Source organism: Magnolia sinica, chromosome 7 (genome assembly GCF_029962835.1).
Source record: "Magnolia sinica isolate HGM2019 chromosome 7, MsV1, whole genome shotgun sequence".
Taxonomy (NCBI): Eukaryota; Viridiplantae; Streptophyta; class Magnoliopsida; order Magnoliales; family Magnoliaceae; genus Magnolia; species Magnolia sinica.
The window spans coordinates 94815471-94821621 of NC_080579.1; positions in this window are offsets into that span (position 1 = coordinate 94815471).

Genomic DNA, 6151 nt, shown 5'->3' on the forward strand with positions numbered 1-6151 from the left:
GGTTCAGGTTATCCTCATGGCGGCAGTCACCTGATGAATGGACAGGATGGATTTTAAACTAAAATAAAGGGATTTTGGGTAATTTTGCAAGATTTGAGAGTTTTAAAATCAAATAAAAGAGCATTTAAATAATTCTGCTTGGTGAAGTTGGATGTTACAACCGCTTCTCATCTACATATGCCAGTTCTACCAGTATTTGTAAGTGGAACGCTTACATGGTTCCACATAATCTACTGTGGGCCCACATGGTATGTGTGTCACATCTAAACCGTCCACTTTGTGTGCATTGCACGTGCCATGCATGCACGTGTTGTCTCATCTCAACCTACTGTGGGGCCCACAGGGTATGTGACCCACACCCAACCCGTCCACTTCCATACTCTCTCATGTGCTACGTTGATTAACATGCAAATAACGAAATGCCCTTCCCCAATGGGCCCCACTTGAGCTATTGTGGGCCCACTTCCAACTCATCCAACAGGATCACTCCAGAATACCACCTGGTAAAAGATCAGGCCAATCCCACCATCACGATAAAAATTAGCGTGTGTTTGTGGAATGCAATATTATATAAGTATGTGACCGACATATACTTGCCTCAGAATCAACGGCTGACAATCCATGATCATGCAAAGTGGGGCAAGCATATGAGGTGGAGAGAGAGAGAGAGAGAGAGAGAGAGAGAGAGAGAGAGAGAGAGAGAATGTGCTTAATCCTCGTACGTAGTTGTCCCATCTCAACCTATTGTGGGTCCACGTTCCTCTCTCCCTCACGTGCCACATTGATTAATATACACATAAGGGGAATGCCTGCATGGGCCTGTTTTAAGCTGTTGTGGGCCCACATGGTATATGATCTATGTTCAACCCATACAACAGCATCACCCAAGAGTACTACTCAAGTGGAATACAATATTGTATACTACTGACCCACATATACTTACCTCTGAATCAACTGTCGATATTCCATGATCATGCAAAGTGGGGTGGGCATCCGAGGTGGAGAGTGAGAGCACGCGCTTAATCCTCGTCCATAGCGGTCGGATCAAGCACGTGCCCTGCTTCTCCATCACGGGTCGCTCGCCCCCTATCTCTTCTCGCTTTCTCAGTGGGCCACACCCGTATGGAGAGCCACCAATCTCACACCCGTCCATTCCATTAGTTGAATGGGGCTTGAAGAAGGGAGTGTTGAGTGATGGAGAAGCTTTCCCTACAAGTGACTACTTATAAATGGAAGTTGCAAGAAAAAGACATTGGGTTGCAAGTGGTTAAAAGGTGGTTGTATCTTATGAGAAATGGTTGGGCAGTTGCATTGGATGAATTGGAATTTTTGGTTGTATTGAAACAACAAAGCGGTTGGTTGCAGTGATTGTTATAGTTTGGCTGCCAAAAGTGTTCTACTTAAATCATACAATATCACATGGAGGGAAACATGGATAGTCTACCATTCACCTACCTCGAAATAAGTGGTGCACCCCACCTCTTGCATTTGGTTGACCACCCACGTGAACATGGCCCACTCATCTTTTCCAGATTATTCGAACTAACTGGATGTACAAAAGATTAGAGAAGGGACCCAGCTCTTGGCTCTATTGGACTGTGGGCCCCACATATTTGCTCTGGGTCTGTATTTTATTATTTTGATGTAGGGGGCCTGTGGGACCTTGATCTTACTGTCTTTGTGGACCATGGACTCCACATCATGTGAACGGTCCGAGGTCTTTGGACCATAAATATGTGAAAGGTGGGCCAGTGGTGTGTCAGGTTCACCCTTATGGCTTATTGGTTAGAACCCAGGTGGGACCACGTTGTGGGCGTGGGTTTGATCAGAGGTTACTGAGCACAGGTGAAAAAGGAAAATAAATGAGGTGGGCATACCAACCAACGGACGAGAGCACGCAAGGACTTTTGTTTTTTGCCTTATTCTTTTGTCGTTTTTATGAGTAATGACCACAGAAGTTCTGTGCAGCTCCCTCCTCACAGTACACTGAGAAAACGTACGTCGATCGGAACCATTGATCTGGTTGAAAACTACGTAGATGAGCTATGGGCCGAAAAATCGTATTGATTCGACAATCCAATAGCTGTAACTTTTTCAGCTTGTATGTGGGATGTTCCTATTAACCGTTCCTTTAGAAGGGCGTAGGTTGGATGGATATCAATGAAAAATCTCCCTTTTAGCCACTCGTTTTGTGACATAGCTATCCGCATGGTGGGCCACCATATCAACAGTCCCGATTACGTTACATTTTTGCCACGTGTATGGTGAGGAGGTAGCTGAACAAAAACTTCCATGATAGAGAGCTGCACATTAGCATGCCCCTGCAGAGTGCAGACCTGTGAAACCTGTCCATCCCGGTGTATGTAGCGTACGTGCGTGGTGTTTGTGGCCAGTAGCAGTTAGGCTCATGTGGGATCCTCGACCATGCGACAGATTCTGTTTTCTTGTGCCGTGGGGTCCACAGCGGGGATTTGCTTCGAGATATTTGATATTCCGGCAGTGGACGACACTTGATGCGCAGGCACTCAGAAATGGTACACGTGGCATACGTTACTCAAACTAAACCCACTAAATTATAAGTCACCGTCCCAAGATATGATTGGTTGAATAATCCTAACCTCTGATTTGTGGACAGTTAATTGTCAAAATCAGACCATGGGATCTATTTCATTTTTAACCGTCCAAGGAAATGTCCACCAATCAGATACTTATTACCTTAATAACTTTTGGTTTATGATACATCCAAAATGGGATCCATAATTTGGACGGTTCATTTTAGATTACTTAGATACCACACATGCAATTTCTAAGTAATTTTAAAGCACCTGTGTATCATTTATCACACCCTGTCAGAGTATCAGATGAATGCAGAGAGATACAGGGAAGATTTTCTCAACAAAAAATCATATAATAACACGAAGGAAATCAATTTTCTTACGGTGGTTTGCTGTACATTATACATCGTATTGCTATTTTTATTTGGGGCGTAGATGTTGGATCCAGGGTCATATTGCACTGATCCGAACCGTTTATATGATGGACCTTATCCTGATGGTGGATTTCGAGAAAAATAAAGTCTCATATTCGTGTATATCATACCTTCGGTCATTTAACCCTTTACCGGTCCATTTGGAGATGTCCTTTAACGGTTATTTTTTTTACCTTTGAATTCGTGGTAGAAAAAATCTCTAAAAACAAAATAAAAACTGATATTACATAGCTCTCTGGTTGGATAGTCCACCTAGCTGACAACTTTCAACTCGTGATGTGTCTCTAATATCTAACCCATCTAATAGGTTGGCCCTATCATAAAGATCTCCTTTAGCAAAAATAAGTCATACCCATTTTTCAAGTGGACCACACTTGTAATATGTTGTGGTCAGTCCAATGAGTATATGGGGCTGATTTTTTGAAGTAGGCGATCCTCGGTGTTCCAATTTATTCAAGGAGTTGGATGTCACATGCTCTTAATTAGTTGGAAGTTACCAGCTGAGTGGAATATAACCTACGGTTCAATTGATTGAACTTTGAGAGCAGCTATTTTTAAAATAGTAAAAACTAAAAATTACCAAGATTAATAAAAATACATTTAATTTGATTAAAATTATAAACAATTATTACATTGTTTTATTTGTTTAAACAAAGACTTAGGCCATAATTAAACTCTTAAAATACTGTAAATATAATTAAAAAAATGTACTAAAAATAATAACTTTCAACTTTCAACCTAAAGATAAAATCTTGAAAAATTAACTTTTGAGAAGTATACGAGGATAAAACAAACCTTGTATCATTAGCCAAGGTGTAAATTGTCAGGCTTTGTGTAGCCTAATCATTGTAATGATATATATTTTGTAGAGAGAGAGAGAGAGAGAGAGAGAGAGAGAGCTATTATTAAATTGAGAATTGTTTTATCGGTGTTTGTCTTTAAGCATAGTTAATCAGTGAGAGAGAGAGAGAGAGAGAGAGAGAGAGAGAGAGCTATTATTAAATTGAGAATTGTTTTATCGGTGTTTGTCTTTAAGCATAGTTAATCAGTGTGAATACGTGTAAGTATTTGAAATTTGTAATGTGGTTTGCATTTTAATTTTTAATTTTTTTGTTCTTTTGATTTCGATATTGCATGCGTGGTCCAGAATGGATCTCTTCTTCCAACGGAAATTGTCAGAACCTATAGTACATGTTTAGGTGAGTTTTGCTCAATCAAGGCCCCTTGTTTGAATTTGTGTAATCCTGACCATCCATCAAGTTATCCTTTATCCATCCTACATCAATCTTCTGATTTAATAAACTTTTGGATATCACCCAAGTGGAAGCCCATCATATAAGGGCTTAGATATCATTGCAACATTTATATGGAAAAACTCATTTTTAGTTCATCTCATTTTAGTTAGTAGCAATTATATATTAGAAATCATGTTGGTGGGTTGTCAAGTTGTTTTGTTCTTTCTTAAACATAATTATGATTAATTAAAATCATTCGAATTCGCATCTGTCTTTCCAATTCTTGATCAGGCAATGCTTGCATCTTGCATGTAGACGGTTGGATTCATCCTTTTAAATATCTGTTTTTCATATACGCGACCCACTTAATGAATGAATGGATTATACACATTCAAGTGGAAAATAGGGATTTTATTAATTTTAAGCTTAGTGGAGTTTCGCTTAAGCCAACTTTGGGCTTAGCCATTATGCTAGGCCCATGCTAGGTTTGGGCCTGAGCCTTATAGCGTTGGGCTGAGCCGTGTTTCCCATTGCCCAATCCAGACCCAACCTTTTGTATTCTATATTTGCAAGATGTGGGAGAAAGAAAAGAAATGGTTGCAAATAAACATCACTGTAGGGCCTAGCAAGATTTCAACGGTGGGCGTCATTATCCTCACTGTTTCTGCGGTGTGGTCCATTTGAGCTTTGGATATGCTTCTATTTTGGGCTCATGCCCTAAAATGAGCTGGTAAAACGGATGGACAGCATGGATAAGACACATATGGTCCACTTGAGCTTTGGATGTGTTTGGGCTCATGCCCTATAATGAGCTGGTAAAAGAGATGGACGGCGGTCGCTTCATGATGCATTGTTTTAAAAGTTGAGTTATTTGATACGCTCGCTGCATATGATGGTTGACGTGCGGACATTTAGAAATTAAATGGGCCTAAGCTGGCCCACAATAACCTGGATCCAAATTTTCAACTAGTCAGCCTGGCCCATTGACAGCTCTAGTTGGGCTCCGAACCATCGATCTCTTATCAATCTCCCTGAATTGACGGCTGAGAAAATACAAGGGATGCTAAGGCGATTTTGGCAAGTAGAGCTTGAATAGACGTGAAGTGCATCGTCTGATGGGCCCCAGATTTTGTACCTAATGTTATGTCCTCAGGCCGTTGATCTGATGGCCCCATGTGCCATCATGAAAGATGCTGTTCCCGTTGGGAGCGGATTAGGCGAGACACCGGATCCACCCAGGTGGGTGGGACCCATGACTGTGGGGGCTCACAGTGATGTATGTGTCTTAAATCCACACCGTCCAACCATTTTGAAAGCTCATTTTAGGGAATGATCCTCCAAAAAAAAAAAAATAGCTGACTCAGATCTTAGGTGGACCACACCACAGGAAACAGTCGTGATTGAATCCTCACCATTAAAAACTTCATGGATTCCACTGGAATGTTTAATTGCCATCCAACCTGTTGATAAAATCACAAACACCTTAGATGACGAGACCACACAAATATCATCTTGATCCAAAGCTTTTGTGGCCCACAAGAAGTTTTTAATGGTCAATCCCCACTGTTTCCTGTACTATGGTCCATCTGGGATTTGAAACTGCTTCAGTTTTTGGACCATGCCCGAAAATGAGCTTTCAATACGGATGGACGGCATGGATGTAGTCAAATACATCACAATCGGCCCTACAGTCAGGGGTCCCACCCACCTCGGTGGATCCGGGGTCTCACCTAATCCGCTCCCGTTCCTGTTCCAATCGTACGAGGTCATTCCTAGTGATGGGTCCTACAGGATAGATGTCCAGCTCTGATTGGCCCTTTTTTTCTTATGTTGGCCATGAAATGCCTTAGACCATTCACTATTTGGGCCTGAAATACAGGCCCCCATATAAATGGGCCTCAACCAGGCTTTGGTCAGTTCAATATAC